This window comes from Microplitis mediator, chromosome 7, assembly GCF_029852145.1.
Source record: "Microplitis mediator isolate UGA2020A chromosome 7, iyMicMedi2.1, whole genome shotgun sequence".
NCBI lineage: Eukaryota > Metazoa > Arthropoda > Insecta > Hymenoptera > Braconidae > Microplitis > Microplitis mediator.
In genome coordinates, this window is record NC_079975.1 from 17581108 (window position 1) to 17601740 (window position 20633).

General features: G+C 28.6%; 1 long non-coding RNA gene across 1 annotated transcript in view; it reads left to right on the forward strand.

Annotated features, from left to right (window-relative positions):
- Nucleotides 1–2021: 2021 nt before the first annotated feature.
- The window catches only part of LOC130671872 (uncharacterized), a 151886-nt gene continuing 133274 nt past the window's right edge, over nt 2022–20633 (forward strand). The window contains exon 1 of the long non-coding RNA XR_008990601.1: nt 2022–2215. This is a non-coding gene — a long non-coding RNA (uncharacterized LOC130671872). The remainder of the gene's footprint in view (nt 2216–20633) is intronic.

The window sequence follows — 20633 nt, forward strand, 5'->3', positions numbered from 1 at the left end:
TAATTTAATTTTCATTTATTAAATGTTTTTTTTGGACATCATATTATTTTTTCATGAAAATATAACAAAAAAAAATTTATCTATATGGGGCATTCCACGCCAAATCGGACGGTTTCAAAAATTGATTTTTCCGATTTTCTTCGATTTTTGGTATTTTTTATTTAAATGGTCATTTAAATATAGTGGAAACCTAAACATGCAAACCTCTCAATAAGACAATTTATAGATAAATTGAGAAAAATATAAATTTCGTATTACGAACCATGAACATAGGAAAGATTTCCTATGTTCATACGTTATTTCCAAAGTTATAGCAAGATTTCCGAATATCCTTAAATTTGTGAATTTTAACCTGTTTTTTACCAAACAATATCGCTTTAAAAAAAATTTTTCTATCAAATGCCACTAATTTAGCCTTATAGAGAATGTTTTCCAGTTTTCAAAACCCTGCTTCCATTTTCTGTACGACCAATACATCCGGAGTTATTGATTATCAAAGCCAAAATGGACTTTTTTGCTTTGATCAATGATAACTCGGCGCCAAATCGTCGTCGAGACTTTTTAAGGCCACCAAATTAAAGGGCATAAAATTTCCGAGAAAAGTCAGACAGTCGGATTATTCAAAAAAATTTATTGTCGCCCATAGAGGTATTGAAAGACCGGCAAATTTTGAAAATTTTTTTTTCGTTGGTTTTCTTATGATTACTCGGGAACCGTACATGATAAAAAATTTTAAGGTCCAGATCTGAAAACTAGAAACTTGAGGCTACAATTTGCTTTTTTTAGTTTTTTTATACGACCATTTTTTACCGAGTTACAGCATGTTGAAAATCACCTAAAAATTTCGGATTTTTTTTCTATCCCTTAATTTCTGTGACCAGTGTATTATCATATTTTGATACAGCAAAAATATAAATATTATTTTATATATTGTGCAATATATCACATTATAATATTCATATATTTTTAAGTATATTTTTTCACATATAAAGTTTTTTCATGCGGATATGCTCGCCACGTGATCGCGCCCACGGGTTGTTGTGTCTCTAGTAAGAGACTTATTTCAGAAGTGTTATATTCCAATGCTGGAAGCAATTTTGGCACGAGTACTCCTCTGTCATTTGACATAGTGATGAGTACCTTTTTTGTTGGTATCATAGTATATCCTATTTTACATCGTGGCATTAGTATTTATTACCAATGCTTTCATGAATATTAATTCTCAGAAATTAAACTTGGACTTACAAAAAAAAATTATTTTTGTAAAAAGTATAGAGTTTCTACTATATGAACAAAAATTTACAATTTATTTAATACGTTGTATAGAATGAAATTTAAGCGTACAATTTACATTTCCTCTGAATCATCCGTGGTGTAAAATAAGTGTAGTTATAGTGTACTCTTTCTTCTATTGAAGCTCCGGTGGGAATAGCGAGTCAAAATCGTGTAATACGATGTAATTTAAGCATAAAATTTAAATTTCCACTGAAACAGTCGTCGTGTAAAGTCAGTGTAGTATTGGTGTACTCTTTCTTTCATCAAAGCTCCGGTGGGAATAGCAGGTAAAAATCGTGTAACCCGGAGGAGTACGGTGTAATTTAAGTGTATGTTGTGTGGAATTTTTTCTCATTTACACGGTGGGATTTCAGGGGATTCAATGGAATCGGATCCGCCAGGGTTGTATATTTATTGATATTTTGGCGCCGTCTTTTGGAATTAAAAAACACTGAATATTTTTTTTGGATCCACCGTCAGCAAGTAAGAAACTCAATCTGTGTCATCAGGATCTGGGTGATTTAATTATATCTGTGTCATCTGGGTGGTTGATTATCTGCATCATCGGGAATCTGTGTAATGGGAATCTGTATCATCGACACATCTGTATCGTTGGGATCTGCGTCATAGACATCCGCCCTAAAGCAAGTTAGGAACTGCGGTTTGCGCATGCGTGAACGGATCAGTTCAACACCGCTTAGATCACTTCAAACTCAAACAAACATAGTCCTAGAGTTCTTTTTCGAGTGGATAGCCGATGCCGGTTCATATTTGTACTGCAGTTCAACCACTGAAATACCTGCGCATTTTGCGATGTTAGCATAAAACATTTAAACGTGTATTATAAAAAATAATTAAATAATTTTGAAAATACTATATAAATAATATAAATTAAGTGGAGACAGTAGTTACCATGATAAACAGCATCATCAACAATGGGGTAAGTTCTTATAATTTTAATAAAAAGGTAGATTTTCGAATCTTGATTTTCCAATTTATATAAAACCATGATTTAGGGTTTTTATTCCCTATTTTTTTTTATTAGTTTTAACAAATCGATTTTCAATAATATCACGTAAAATTAATCATTTTAAAATAATTCTCTATAAATACGAAAACGAGACAAATATTTTCTTTCTAGTTGAATTTTTTTTGGCGTTCACGGTACGTGGCTCATTGTAATTTGTAATGTAGATAGAAAATTTTTCATCAAGAATTGGATTTAAAAACACTTGACTTTAGCGTATTATTTTAAATTAAATTTCATTCTACAGTTAGTTTTAAATTATTATTATTTTTCAGTTTTATGGACAATTTTTTTTTAAAACTTGTATTGGTAATTATTTTTTCTACACTTATATTTTATTTTTTCTTATATAATTTTTCGCGAAACGAATTTCTGTGGTATCGCCCAAATCCTATTTTTTGGTTGCCTAATTTTTTAAATGTACACTGTTAGAAATTTCACCTTAAATTTTCATGAAATGTCTTTGAAACAATTAACAAATACAAAAGTCACTGCAATTTCAGTTATTATTGTAAATGAATTTTCAAAACTTCGTCATGAACATTCAAGTTTAATATATGAATTTTAATATCAGCTACATCATTTTTCAAATATTTCTTTTGAATTTTAAAATGAGAAATACTTTAATTTCCAAAATTTCATATGAAATTTCAAAACCGCCTACTGAATTTCAATGTACAATTTTTCAATTTTAAATAAATTTTTCTATAAAATTTAAAAATTATTTTTTAATTTTCAAATTACACACTGTAAAAAATTCGCGAAGTGAATGCGGATTAAATCCGGAGTGAATGCGGAGTGAATAAATTTTTAATTATTCACTCCCCTCGGAGTGAAATTCACTCCGCAGGGGAGTTTTCGCGGAGTAGATAATTTTTCATTAATTTAATCCCTTCGGAATGAATTTCACTCCGGAGCGGAGTTTTGTAAATATTATTAATAAAAAATAACTCCACTCAATAAAATCGAAGTAAAAACTCGTGTATTACATAATTGATCAGCTGATACACACACACATACGCACACACATATTTAGACATACACGCACACTCGCACACACACGCACGCACACATTTGCACACAGGCACACATTTGCACACACACACACACATTTGCACACAGACACATTTGCACACATGCATACATACCCACATTTGTACACACGCACACATTTGTACACACACACACATTTGCATACACGCGGACACACACGCAGATATTTGCACACATCCGAACACACACAAGCACACATTCGCACACACGCACACAAACACCTGCACACACCCAACCACACACGCACGCAAACACACACTCGCACACACACACACACACACACACACACACACACACACACACACACACACACACACACACACACACACACACACACACACACACACACACACACACACACACACACACACACATTGTTTAGCAGTTTAATATACATTAATATAAATTTAGTTAACCCAGGTAGAAAGTAATCAATGGAATTAGCTTGTATTAAGCTAATTTTTTCAGTTTTAGCCTAAAATTAGCTAACAAACTAAGGTTAACACAAGGTCAGTTGGTAACGCTTTGGATCGCTCACATAAAGCTTGCAGTTTTAGCTTGCATAAACAGTGACAATTTAGCTTACTATAAGGTTAAAAATATATCTTATTCTTAGCTAGAATAGATTTGGTAATTTAAGTTTGAAAACATGTTTACAGAGAAAAATTTTTCATGATTTTTTTTTTTGTACATAAACATCAGATATTGGGCATTAAATGTATAGTGTTATATATATTTTAGAAATATAAAACAGTAAATATTCTTTTATGGTTGTCATTCATCGTTTTAACAATATAATTTATAACGTAATGAGTTTTATGCTTGTAATGTGCTCTCTAAATCTGAATTAGTGAATACTTACTAATGTAAATAGTCCCAAGTATATCATTGCAAATCAGTAAAATATTATTGATTCACTTACTGAATCACATACTGAAAGTAAAATTCATTTAATAAGTCTTCCATTTCAATCTAATCAAGTAATTGTCTGTTAAATTGTAGTAATTTTCCATTGAAAATAGTTATAAACATTTATCTGAAAATAATAATAATATTTATTTAAAAACATAAAATAATTAATAAGACGATTTGAGGTTATGCATTACCTTAGATGTAAATTAACTACAAATACATTTCAAAATTATTCTAGTCACATTGAATAGAGAAAAATATATAAGTTTTATTAGTATATAAATTATAAATTAACTTTTGTTTGTTAAAATATTTTAAAGTTACCCTAATAATATTGCAATATAAATAATAAACTTTGATTATAACTTGCAATCAACCTCTGTCTAACAAACAAGCTTCCAAGTAGATGGCACTCTTTACTGCCGTGAAGCTAAATTCACTGATTAGTCAGTAAATTTATTCAAAGCTACTGATCTTTCAGTAAATTTTGTAACTACTGAAAAAATCAGTAACATTTTTACTGATTTAACTTAAGAGAGTCAGGACGTTCTAAAAAATTCAAATTTTTTTGTTATGAGCATTAAAAACTTGTGATTCAATAAATTCAAAAAATCAAAATCAAAACTTACTTTCTTAGTAAATATTTTTCTTTATATATGTTGCAAATAAAATTGAACTTATTTATCACTTATAAACAATAACACAAACTCCTAATTAACCTCAAACTTCAGTTTTCAATGTACGCTTGGAGTAATGTTAGCAGATGAGGTAGTTTTAAGTTTAGGATCCAAGCTTAGAACAATTCTTATCATACGCGTGGAAAAAGAGTTAACAGCAAGGTATATTTGCAGGTTAGTTACACTCTAAAGTCATGTCATAGAATTCATTCTAATAACAACCTAGAATAAAGCTTACAAAACAAGACTTAGATGTTAAGCTAAAATAAAGCTATTTTGAAGTTTCAAACTTGTCCGACTAAGACAATTTTCTACCTGGGAAGTATTAAAACTCCGGACCGGAGTGAATTGGGAGTGAAATAAAATCCGCGTCACTCCGCTAAAAAAAACTCCCAATTCACTCCGCATGCGGAGTGATTTTTTTTAAAACTCCGGAACTCCGAGTGGCGGAGTGAATGCGGAGTGAATTCGGATTTAATTTCACTCCGAATTCACTCCGGATTTTTTACAGTGTAATCCTTAATTTTAAAAAGTTAGTTTCTTTAAATTTAAGAAACTGTTATTGATTTTTAAATCTAATTGTAAGGTTTCAAATAATACAAATAATACAAATAAAAAAGTTAATTTCAATTCTTTTATTAATATTTGAAAAACTTTTTATCTTATAAAATTAAATAACTGTATTTGAAATTATCAATAATGATGTAAAATTCAAAAATTTACACTATAAACATTGTTTTTTATTTTTTTAATAATAAACTATTGCATATTATTATTTAATTTGTAAATTAAAACTTTATCATTTATAAATGAGTAAATAATATTCTAGTCATTGTTACTTTTACCATCAATTTTAGTTCTTAGAATATTATTTAAATAATAATTGCAACGAATAGGCTACGTCTTCAATTACAATAATTTGAATTTTCAAAATTTTGATTGTAAAATTAAAAAGTTTTTAACTGAATTTTCAAATAATCTTTCAAATTAAAATATGTATTTGAAAATTAAAAATCTTATATTAAATTTCATAATTGAATTTTAAAATTGAAAATATATTTTGAATTTTCAAATTTTTTTCCTAAATTTCAATCAAATGTTTTGAAATTTAAGTTTGAATTTGAAAATTCAGAAAAAAACGTACTTAAATCGATTTTACAAGAAATTTTTGAAATTTTATGGCACTTTATCTACAAAAATTCAAAATATTTTTAACAATGTATTTCTTAAATTTTTCACATCTATGTTATCTAAATTTTCCGTCGACCAGAACCTGTTACTTTAAAGTGGCTTTTTGTATAAAGAATACTGTGCAGGCTTGAGGGGTACAGAAATGGTCAGTTACATACATGGGCATTCTTAATTTACTTTGTCGATGTGTCCGTCAAAAATTCATGACATGACAGTTTTGTTTCCTGGGTACTTCTTAGAAAATAGAACTCGAATTCCGTTCCGACTACCTCTATTCAGTAAGAATCTCAACTATGTCTGGCACCCCTGTGGTTTACTACCTGAGTGGAAGCAGATGTAGTTGCGAAGACAGACCGGTTTATAAGCTTTTTAGGCAATTGAAAAAATTTTTATTTTATCAATGTTGGTGGAAATTTACGTATGGCAATCGTGAATTCAAATAATTCAATGCATTAAGGAGGTTTGAGAGAATCTTGTGCAAAAAAAAATTTCCAATTTTAAGATTTGAAACTTAGTATATACACAAATGAGTACTTTATAGATGTATTCTCAAAATTTGAAAACGATCTACCGGCTAGTATCTTAGAAAAAAAAGGTTTAAAAATGACATTTTTAAAGTTTTTATACACAGACTTTTATGGCTGACAAGCTTCTACCATGACTTATTCTATTTTTTTCGTTATTAACCACCCAAGTTTAAGAAATAAAAACCACGCATCATAAACTTTAATATTTGTAAAATATGATAATATTTAAACAATACAGTGTTAGCGTTGTAATTATCGAAATAATTGACGTTAAACTTTATTTTTAATCTCGTTCATCGACAGAGATACATTTTTATACGCATGCATATTATTGAGGGTTTAGTAAAGTCATAAAAGCAGCTGAGAGAAAAGACAAACGTAGAATTGCAAAGAGAGACGAGGTTAAAAAAACATTTTTCCCACTTTAATTTAAATATCGTTGTTTAAGAAGTTAAAACGTGTTTTTGCCACATAGCTTTATAAAACCATATAAGTCAAAAATAACCAAGTCATTTCTTTGCTTTCTTTTATTAAATAAGTAACAATTATTGATTTCTGAATTTCTTATGTTATTATAAATTAAAATAATGAATTATTATTACTATTAGGAAATTAAGTAAACCAAAAAATTCAGAAACTACTTTGACTCACTAGTTTCGTTCGAACCTCCTTAAACAAACAAAAAATTTATCTTCATTGGAAATGTGCGCTCAAGGATGTGTCTTTACTCTTGAGAGATTTGGCTTAGATTAGCTTATTCTTTTAATGTTTACTTTTCTTCTAGTAACTGTATATTTTGAACTCAACATACTATATATGGGTTATTCCAAGCCAAATCGGACGGTTTTAAAAATTTTAATTTTTAATTTCCGTCATTTTTTATATTTTTTAGTACTCATCAAAAAACTCATCCTCCTAAATTTTGAGATTTTTTTGAAGATTGGTTCAAAATGATATGGAATTTTCAAAAAAACCGCTCTTTTCATGGTTTTTTGCTTATAACTTTTTGAAAAATGGTTTAAATGAAAAAACTAAAAGAATGAATAAGTTTCGTTTTTCCATGTACTTTTAGAAAAAAAATACGAATAATTTTTTGGAAAAATTTTTTCGCGTTATTTTCGAGTTTTAAAACTTTAGTCCTTTTCTGAAAATCATGCATATTTTGATTTTCCTGAAAATTTGTGACAACAAACTACTATCTATTCCACAACTTTTCAGGTGGTTTTGGTCGTGGGACCTCCGTGGCTACTATTTTTTTTTATTTTTGAAAACCCGATAAAAAATGATTTTGTATAATTATATATGAGTCCATATATAATCAGATCTGAAAATTTGCCAGATCTGATCATATATAATCATATATGATTAGATATTATCATTCATGAACGAATATAATCATTTTTAAAATGTCATTGAAAATATCTGTAAATTATTAATTAAGTAATTTAATTAGGATATATTGTCTTCATTAAAATAAAGGTCGGTTAAATTTAAATTGAAAAAAAAAAAAATACTAGCGGTTAACTATTATTATACTGAAGGGTCACCCGTCCAATTAACGACCCACATCGATACTGCTTAACGCTGGTAATCGCTGGATGGTAGTCTGATTCTCTAGTCTGCTATACACTTATAATTAATGAAAATTCATGGCATTACTTAACTCAAATAATCAAATTGATAAATCCTACATAAATAATGCACGTAATAATGAATTTAGTTTTGTACATAAATTACAATAAAATTCATTAGATAGATATAATCAAATCTTTTTATCTATAAACTTATAAATATCCATATATAAATCGACATCGATTTACACTTTTAAATTTCTGCCGAAACCTTTGAATATTTTTTAAGTAATGGGGATTTAAGTTTGATTGATAGTTGACAAAATAAAAATTTAATAACATTAATATTAAAATTGTCACATTATGTTATATATATGTGTATATATTGGACCTATATACATCAGTCATGTCTGATCAGATCTAATTATGTATAGACATATATAATTAGACCTGATCATATATAGACTTATATATAATTATATCTAGCTTCTATCAGTTAGATCTAATCAGATCTAATTATATATAGACTTATTTATAATTAGATCTGATTTTATATAGGCTTATACAATGTATAATATACATGATTGTATCTAGTCTTCATCAGCCAGGACTGATCAGATCTAATTATATATAGGTTCATATATGATTATATATAATTCCATGTATAATCATGTATAATTCCATATATGATTATCTATAATTATATATGATCTCATATATAATCATATATACTCATATATAATCAGATAAAATCATTTTTTATCGGGAATTAAAAAAATTTTTTTTTTCCTATTAAAAATCATTAATTGCTATATTTGTCATTATGTATTATTTTTTACATCAGTTTTCAGTATTTTCTCACAATTCTACGCAATAAAAAGATTTTTCAAATAGCTCGTTAAATTTGTTTACTTTTAAAAACGTATTTTTATAAAGTTACCCTCGCGGTTTTGCGAATGCCGTAAAAATGCCGTAAATTTTCGGCATTTATACACATGCCATAAATTTACCGTAATAATTTGGTAATAATATGGTTATATTGGCCAGTTTTTTTGCTGTACTTATACTGTAGAGTTACCAGATTATTATAGTAAAATTACTATAAAAATATCGAACTTTTACCAAAAAAATGCCGTAAAAAAACTATAAAAATGCCGAACTTTTACCGAAAAAATGCTATATAAATACCGCAATAATGCGATAATTTTATAATAATAAAATCGTATTTTTTTGGTAACTATACCGTAGATATCCTGCGATTTTGCCAGATTTATCCTGATATAATGAAAAATTGTAAACAATTTGGTTTTATTTTATATTTGCTTCTGCGGTTAAAATCATCGAAAATGTGCAAAGTGTAAAATTTTATATTTTATTCTATTAGTTCACACATTTCTTATTGAAACAAAAGAATGAAAGTGAAAATAAGAATCCGGGAAAATTGAGGTTTTCAATTTTCTTAAGTTTGTTTGTATAGATATACATACAATTAGTATCAACTTTCGAATAAGCGATTTGGCATAATTGTTAACAGATCAGGCTTTGAATCATTAGGACTCGGGATCGAGCCCACGAGTTGGCGGGTTTTTTTTTTTTTTTTTTTTTTCATGACAGTTATTGTACATATAACTTTATAATGTTATGTATAATTATATATAATTAAATAAAATTTTATATAATTATATATAATTTTTGTTCCGGGTAGAACGGTTTAATGCTGCAAAAATGCCGAAAATATGCTGTATAATTACGGTTTTAATGCTGTTAAAATACCGTATTTTTTCTGTTTTATTACCGTAAATATTCTGAATTTTTTTCGTAAATTTTTGGTAGTAATGCGGCAAAAAAACTGGCCAAAATAACTTGAATAATACCATATTTATGCAGTATTTATACCGTATAATTCCATTATTATTTCGGTATTTCCAAAACCGCGAGGGTATCTTTTTAATTCAAAAAAATTATCTAAGGTAAAATACCCAGTACTTGAACACATATGACAGTGTATTGTCTTTGACCATAATTTTAACAGGTAAATTTCATTATAACTGACAAAATCAGAGTGACTTAATAAAATATGTTCAATTCTAAATATGTTAAAAAAAAAAAAATTGGTATTACATATAGAAAATTAATTTTTTTAGTTATTTAAAAAAATGCTTTAAGAACCCCAGTAGTTGAACATTAAACTGCGACAAGGAGCAGTACTTGAACGCCTCGGGACCAGTACTTGAACAAATATTTAGTATAGCTTTAGACATTTTCTGTTACAATAAAAAGAAACGATTTCAGGCTCAAAAAATAAGTATTTATTGTATTAAAAAAACATTTTAATGTATTATTACAACAAAATAACAAGATTATAATTGCACTTATCAATTTTTCGTTACTTATCGGTGTTAAACAATTTCTTTTTATATATGGAGTGTATTTTGTAAAATTGCCAGCTCCTCAATTTTAATTAACCGCTCCAAATCGTTAAGTTGGTTCTCCAAGGAACGTAATTCATTTTGCAATGATACTTCATTTGTAGATTTTAATACTTTCGTAACATTTTGAATTCGTAATTTCAAATATTTTTTTTTGCAGTCATACATTTTTTTTTTTTCATGAAACTCTCGTTTCATATTAAGCTCCTGATCTTTTAACATCTTTTGTTTAGCTCGATTAATTCCTGGTCTATTGTTTTTGAAAGGATTCGTCTTTTAATGAGATTAAATTATGTACAGAGAATCTAATAAATATAAACGCGAATTTAAACATTTGTCATTATTTGATGTTTTTTATTATTTATTTATTATTATGGACATTTTTACTCAAATTAATTTATTACGAAAGTACTTTCAAATGTGCCTTTTGCAAAAGTGAACTTAATTTTTCGTTGACACTTGAAGCCCTGTAACTTTTTTTCTCATACATATAACATACATATAATATCAAGTACTTCTTGTAGAGAGTTAAATTTCCTACAAGAATGTGCTCATCGAAATTGAAAAAAAAAATTTGTTTTCATAATCATAATAATAACGAAAAACTAAAATGAAGACTTTTCACGAGTATTTCAAATGGCAAAAGGGAACCAATAGTTGAATACCAGTAGAAGAATGCATATTTTTTTTTTGTTCAATGTTGACAATAATTATTTGCAAAGAGTCGGAAAAAAGTATCAAAATAATTTAAACCACACTATTACAAATTTTTATAGTAAATTTGCAACAAAAATGTTGGAAGTTTTAACGCATAACAATTTAGTAATAATACCATTCAGTTTTGCAAATTTACTAAGCGACTTATTCCAACTCCATTTAGGAAAATTACAAAATATTTGTTTAAGTTTACTAAACATCAATCGAAAATTTTTTTAGCAATATTACAATACACATGTTGTAATTTTATTAAACAATTTATATTGAAAATGATTTGTAATTTCAGTATGCTGTATTTTAAATTTACTAGACAATCCATTTTAACCAAGTTTACAAAAATTACAGCATATTTATTGTATTTTTACTAAACATCTATCGAAAATTTGTTTAGTAATATTGCAATACAAGTGTTGTAATTTTATTAAACAATTTATATTGAAAATTAGTTGTTATTTCAGTATACTGTATTGAAAATTTACTTTACAATTCAATTCAACTTAGTTTTTTTGCATATATGCAAATTGTCATAAAAAAAAAAAAAAGAAAACATTGAAAACCATTTCAATCAAACTGATTTCAATTTTTTTTGCTAGTTAGCATTTTTTATCTGGTAATAGATTTCCATCACCTAAATTGAAAGTTTTGAGAAATGTTGATAAAAATAATTTTAAATCATTTCTCGATTGTATTTCACTTATTGGGTCGTTAAATACTAGTTGACTTCAACTTTCTGCTGATTAGATACATTGATGGTCACTTAATTCGAAAGTTGAAAACAACTTAATATCTGCAGTTTGCCTTCGCTCAAGATCTATTATTTGAATTTAACAATAAATTGACGAAAATAATCCAAAAGGAGAAGTTTTGATTCACTTTTAAAAAATGTGTCAAGCACATTATATCTAAATGTTAGACAAAAAGTTGATTTAGAAAAGTTGAGGGCTATATGTCATTAAATCCAATTTAACAGATCTTTGCTCCAGAATTGAAAAATTCCCCGGGTCGAAATATCTAGCCTCATCGAACCCAAGTAAGCCTCCATCCAGCCTCACTGAGTAAAAAAAGCATTTTGAGCCTCAAATGATTCTCAAAGATCCTCAAGAAGCCTCGAGGAGCCTCAAATGAAGCTACTACTCGACTATGTAATTTAAATTCGATTAGTATTATTTGAGGCTCTTTGATCACCATTCAAGTCTCATTGAGCATTATTTCAGGCTCAAAATGCTCTTTTTACTCAGTGACGCTGGACTAAGGCTTACTTGGGTTCGATGAGGCTAGATATTTCGACCCGGGTCAGTTTGTTCAAAACATATTGTTTAAATTTAGCAAAAAATTAGTGAGTAAGCTTTCGCTGAACAAGCGTTGCTAATAGGATAGTTGTTGCTATTGTGGAGGCAATTGGCTGCGGTTGATGGACGTGTTCTTCACAATAAACATAAATGTATAGCATTTAATTATGTTATCATTAATGAAGGTAATTAAAGATATTAAAATTATTTCAATTAAACTTTTGATAAATAATTCATTATTGTCTAGAAAATTTTTAATTAAATTGTCAATTATTGTAATTTATTTCATAGTGACGTAGGAATAAGCAAACATCGTAAAATTCAAGTAATCCAAGCCTTGTTTTATAAATGATAAGATGGTTACTAAGAAATAAAATGATTACTTCAAAATCCATCAAAAAACTTTAAAAATTGCAAAAAAAAATTTTCATGATTACGTGAAATTTATGATTTAATAACCTTATGGTATAGTTTTATTCGCTAAGCAGTATTAACTCTGAAAGTCAAGCTGACAGCAAGTTAGCGACAAGCTACTGCAGCAACTTATCGTCAAGTTGACCGAAAAAATTGGCATTTCAATAAATTGACGGCAACCGGCTGTCAACTTTCTGAGAAAGTTACTGGCAAAAGTATGCACTTTACTAGTTGACGGAGAGTTGCTTTTATTTTTCTCAACAACTTGGAGTCAATAGTTACAAAAGCTGAAAGTTGTCGACAACTCGATCGCATTTCATCGACAGCAGCTTTTTAACCAGAAAATCTGGCTATCGGGAAAAATCATGAAATTTAGTGCTATAATTATAGATCAATTAAAGTAGAATTTCTATTTAGCAATTGCGTCGAAAGTACGTACAGTTATCTCTAATTAATACATTATTGTTGACCATCAATAAATTATCCATCACATAATTCCAAAAATTGGAAAATATAATAACATTACAAAAAAAAAAAAAAAATCCTACCAGAAAAAGGTTCTCTGCATAAAACTGCGCCAAATACACGTTTAAAATATTTTAAAAGTTAAAAAATATTATTTTTTATAAAAAAAAAAAAAAAGTCAAATCGAAAAAATACCAACCCTGATTAAAAAAAATGATTAAAAATGATTTCACACGTTAAATGTCCATAAGAGACAGGATTAGAAATGATTTGAAGGATTAAAAAGTATTTAAAATGATTAAAAAACAAATCATTTTAAATACTTTTTAATCATTTTTTTTAATCAGGGAAGCACCTAATATAATTCAAAATCATGGAAAACATTTTCATAAAATTAAAAAAAAATTGAATAACAAAATTTCGATATACTTGGTGTGCGTCACTAAATTTATTCAAGCAAAATTAACTTCTAAAATTAATTTCTAATAAAATCGAAAGATGTTTTATTTTGTTAGCACACCAAGTACATTGAAATTTTGTCATTCAATTTTTTTTGAAATTTTATGAAAACGTTTTCTATAATTATGAATTATCTTAGGTACTTGGTATTATTACGATTTGACTTTATTTTTTTATAAAAAATAATACTTTTTTACTTTTAAAAAATTTTAAACGTGTACTTGGTGCGATTTTATACAGAGAATTTGTTTTTGGTAGGATTAGATATTTATCAAAGTTCGCTATTTTTTTTTGTAGTATCAAAAGATTTTAAATGTTACAAGTTTTTATTTGATTTTCCAAAAAATATTTTACTCGTTTTTTAAATTTACTAGTTAAGAAAGTAAATTTTTTCAGTTCAAGTTTAAATAATTGTTTTACTATAGATATTGAAGCTGTTACAACATGAATTCGTATAAATCATATCATTATCCACGAAAAATAGAATCAACATAAGCTGACACATTTGAAAACAATCAAAGAAATAATAAAATAATGATTAACTTTCATGCAGTTGCAATAAAATAATTCCATTGACTAATATTACTCATAATTTAGAAATCAGTCAAAAAGTCCTTGTGGATGGATCAATTTTTAAATACTATATTGCGAAGGCCCGTGTATGTGACCCGGAGACGTGTGCTGAAACTATTGCGCTTGACGGATAAAGACTATCTGAGTGTCCTACTATGCACTATATTTTATTTAACAATTGCCTGATTTACGCGATTAATGACAATTCGCGAAGCGAAGTCTGTGGCTGTTTAGAGACACGGTGCACCCACAAAATTACAACAAACCATCGGCTTTAAAATTCAGAATTTATATTTAATTGATATAAAATTTACTCGGATGTTTTAATTATTAATTTGAATATTTGTTGACAAAATTAATACAACACAACCACGCGGTATAACGCACTTCCCGTATGATGAATTGAAGTAACCATATTTAGTGTACTAGCCGTTCAACATGGATTTTGACAAAAAACTTTAAGTCGTTCAACGAGTTCTTACGATGTTTGATAGATGGAGCTCAGTTCAAAATCTTGAGACGCGCGGTGAAATGTCATTTCACCACTCACTTTTCACAACGCCGGTGAAAGTCGAGGACATCTATTTTGATTTTACTCAACTTCTTTGCACCGGTCGATAAACAGCTGTTTAGGGTTCGCAACGGAGACGTCGTAAAGCGCGCAAATCAGGCCTGCGTTGAATAAAAATTTTACATACAATATTCAATAATTTTTATTTTGCTGTAGAACAGTATGCTTGGATGTAATTATTATATAATACAAAATTTGTCTTTTTAACTTTCGTTATGCAATAAAAATGTTTTTAATCAATTTTCATTTCATATTACTCATAAAAAACAAGAAAAAAAAAGAAATAATTTTATTATATTTATTCATCAAAATCAATGCTTAACTTACATTTCAACATCTACTATTCATAATTTGAATTCTAGAATTCTAGCTAGATTTCATTATTTAATTTTTGTATAAATTTGAAATGACTTTCATAAAGAATATGTTTAACAGTAATTCCACATTTTAATCAACGTTATAAACCCAATGTGAAAAGAGTTCAATTTGATTTTAACTTTTAATAGAGCTATTTATGATGCACACTGCCAACAGCCTATAACTGTTTTGCGTCCTCAAGTGAATGTTATTCACACCTTATCATTGAATAAGTCGACCTTCTAGATGCGCTGTAGCGATCAAGGATCTCACGTGGGAAGATACAGTACCAGCAATTACAAATTGACTGTTTATTCTATCTGGCGCTCAATGATAAGTTGAGACAGGTGTTTAGAAGACCTGGAAATCGCAAAATATGAAAAATATATTAAATCTGAGAAAACAAGAAAGATGCTCAAATTTGGACTACATTTGATAGCCCTTAAAGTGGCTAAAATATTTATGATAAATATGGAATTTCTGAAACTTCGTTTATTAGACCTCATCATAAACTATTCAAATGTTTTTTCAATTTTATCATTAGTTAATTAATTTTATCTTGTGAAAATTGTTAAATCAATACCAAATATCAGAAACTATTGAAAATTGTTTTTTTTTTTTCTTATTTTAATCGTTATTGTTGAATACTATAACACGTTTGTTTCAAACGTCGATTTATCAAAATTTATATTTACAATGTTGTATAAAACATAACTAAATTCTTAAAATTAGTTTTATTGCAACTTTATTACGATTTTAAAAAGAAAGATTTTGTCGTCGTCGTTTATATATATATATATATATATATATATATATATATATATATATATATACGTCGGAAAATCAGTACGAGCTTGGGCATTATTCAGAGTATTGGTCTCATTATTAAATATTACTCATTTTTATTACAGATTATAAATAAATAATATTTATGCAAACAGTGATTTAATATTAAAGTATTGTTCACAAATAATGATTCTTAGATAAGTAATATAATAAAGATAGCGTCGTACAAATATCAAAATACACTAAGTACTAATTAATGCAATCCCTCGCAGATTTGAATCACAGTGGAAACACGGTGGGTTTGTTTCATTTTACCACTGTGATTACGCGATGTATCCACCATGATTCCACGGTGGCTTTGCCACCATGTATACACGGTGTTTACACTGTGATTACGCGGTGGATGCAACGTGGAACCACGGTGGTGAAATAGCATAGAGCCACCGTGGAATCACGGTGGAAACACCGTGTATACACAGTGGTCAAGCCACCGTGGAATCACGGTGGATACACCGCGTAATCACAGTGGATACACTGTGTATACCCGGTGGTGAAATGGAACAAACCCACCGTGTAACCACGGTGGATCCACGGTGTTTACACTTTCACGGTGTTTCCACCGTGATTCAAATCTGCGAGGGATAATTGATTGCGCAGGAAACTATAATAATTGTAATACACAACAGTCCGATAATATTCAAATAAAACCTGATCGAATAATTTACAAATACTACAGTAAACTCGGCTTGAGAACGAATCCACGGTTGACAGGAAAACTTATACTTCCGCAACGTATGCTCGATCAGAACTAACTGACTCAACTAGTACCAACTCTGTACTTTTCGTTAAAAACCTTTTGTCAAAATATTTAAAGAAGGACAACTGTCTGATATTATTTTACTATCTTGTCTTCTGTGTCTTACTATACCCATCCTGTGACCGTGGCTACGTTTGGTGAACAGATGTCACAGCGAGCCCAAGCCTCTCGCAATAAACATAATCTGCTTAAGTTGTAAGCAACTATAGAATTCAAATTTTATTATTTAATAGTTACTATAAAAACTAGTCTCGACTGGGTATTGGGAATTTCCCGTCCCATTGGAAAACCCTATTTTATTCTATCATCTCCGACATATATATATATATATATATGTTTTATTATCTAAATATAAATTGAGTGAAAAAACAAATTTTCTTGTAAAGAAAAAAATAAGCTTTCAAAATACATCACCCACAAGGATTTTTTGGCGTTCTAAAAATTTTTTATCTTACATTTCGAATAATTTCTTTCACAAAGATTAATATAGAATTCATAATCAAATAATTCTTACATCTTATTTTAAATCAGTTTTACAATAAATCGTTTCTAATATGAAAATCAAATTCATCTAATAATTATATTGATAGAGATATTTCAAATATTTGATAGCAATCACTTACTACTTTACTTTCTAACAGCGTATTTAAAAAAAGAATCTACAGCGAAAAATTTTTCACTCGAAAAAGTGAAAAAAAAAATCTGGGCGTCAGTTGACCCTGCGGGCCAGCCCCAAAACTTCCCGCTGTTTTTGTGAGTACATTTTCGAGCTCTTCGAGCTCGATAATACTTTTGTATGCCATTGTTTTCAAAAAAAACTTTTTTCAGCATTTCTTTCTCCCACGATATCTCGCGAACGAATTAACCGATTTTGATGATTGAGGCGGCAACAGACGCGTTTTATTAAGTTCTAGAGCTGATTAGATTTTGAAATCGAATGATTCAATTTTTTTGTAGATATCCGAAAAAAAACGGTTCTCACTATTTTTTTAATCAACGATATCTCCCCGATGAAAAAAGATTTTGTCTAATCATATATGATTATATATGTTCATATATATGATCATATATGATTATATATGTTCATATATATGATCATATATGATTATATATAATCATATATGAAGTTATATATAATCATGCATGATTATATATGGGGTCATATATAATTATATATAATTATATATGACCCCATACATAATTAGATCTGATCATACCTGGCTGTTATAAGCCCATATATAAGTCTATATATGATCAGATCTGATTATATATAAGTCTATGTATAATTAGATATGATCATACCTGGCTGTTATGACCCCATATATAATCATACATAAGTCTATATATGATCAGATCTATTTATATATAAGTCTACATATAGTTAGATCTGATCATACCTGGCTGTTATGACCCCATATATAATCATGTATAAGTCTATATATGATCAGGTCTGATCATATATGAGTATATATAATTAGATATAATCATACCTGGCTGTTATAACTCCATATATAACCATATATGAGTCTATATATGATCAGATCTGATCATCTATAAGTCTATATATAATTAGATATAATCATACCTAGCTGTTATAACCCCATATATGATCATATATAAGTCTATACATGATTAGATCTGATCAGACATGATTGATACAAACCCATATATAATTAGATATAGGCTTATATATAATTAGATCTGATCAGACGTGACTGATATAAACCTATATGTAGTAATATATGTCTATGTATGATTAAATCTGATCAGATTTCATTGATATGAAACTTATAAATATTTAAATATATATATATATATATATATATATATATTAAATAATATGACAATTTTTTAATATCGATGTCATTAAATTTTGATTCTGTTAACTATCAATCAAACCTAAATCCCCAATACTTAAAAAATGTTCAAAGGTTTCGGCAGCAATTTAAAAGTATAAAGTATCAATTTGATTATTTGAGTTAAGTAATGCCATAAACGTTTCTTAATTGTAAGTGTATAACAGACTAGAGGATCAGACTACAAACCATCGATAACCAAAGTTAAGCAGCATCGGCGTGGGACATAAATTGGATGGGTGACCTCGTAGTAAAATAATTGTCGATGGTTAATGATTTTTTTTTTTTTATTTAATTTTAACCGACATTGATATTGATGAAGACAATAAATCCTAATTAAACTACTTAATTAATAATTTACAGATATTCTAAATGAGATTCTAAAAATGACTATATTCGTTCATGCATGATTATATGTAATCACATATGATCATGTATAAACAGATCAAGTTATGTATGGTCAGACCTGGCCAATTTTTGGATCTGATCATATATAGACAATTATGCATGATCATATATGATTAGACAAAATCTTTTTTCATCGGGATCGTGAACGAATTGACCGATCAAGACGGTTGAGGCGGCAATCGACGTGTTTTATTAAGTTCTAAAGCTGATCAAATTTTGAAATTGATTTATCGAGTCGTTTTTGAGAAATTTCAAAAAAACCAAAAAAAAAATTTTATTTGATTTCTTTCGTCACCGGTTTCTCTAGAACGAATGAACCGATTTTGATGGTTGAAGTGGCATTCGACGCGGCTTATAAAGTTTTAGAGCTGATTAGATTTTGGAATCAATCCATCGAGCAAATTAAAAGTTATCCAAATAAAAAATTTTTGAAATATCTCTGAACGCACCCTACCGATTAAGTTGAAGTTTTTACGGCTTCAAGATATTAATAAGCTGCGTCGAATGACACCTCAAAGGTCAAAATCGGTTCATCCGTTCAAGAGTTATGAATAGTTACATACATACATACGTACGTACGTACACACATACATACACTCGGACATCATCGTGAAATTAGTCAGGATAGATTCCTAGAACCTCAAAACGTCAAAATCTGATAGAAATTCGGTTTATGCAAATTGGACCGAAACCAATAACTTCCCGAATTTTTGAAAATTTTCAATTTTTTTAGCGGGAAGTTAAAAAATTGTGCTAACCTTAATACGTCATATGCATGAAAATTATTGTATAAACACTTTGAATTCTTGAAGACAAAAAAGACCACTGAGTGTGAGGATTTGATAAATCGAATGTTGAGATTAGAGATAGTGTTACGTCCAGAATGACGAACACAAATTATTCAGTCCCTTAATTTTGAGTCAAAGCACTTAAGCCATTTACTCCGGTAGCGGGGACCTCACTATTTAGTGTCAAGTATGTCAATATACGGAAATATGATCTACGAGGTGAATGGATGTGTCTTTTCACTAAATAAATGAACAAATAATTGAACTTACAGTTGGTTTATTAAATATAATAATTTCACAGGGTACAATATTTGACTGAGCCGGAGAACAGATTGTTTTTAGTTGAAATGAGATTCGAAATAAAATGTTGTCAGGTGGCTTGATAGTTGGTTACGATTCTTGAATGTTGAGAATTTTTGATGTAAATGAACAAAGGGGCTTACTTATACTGGGTAGTTGACAATCCGTCTG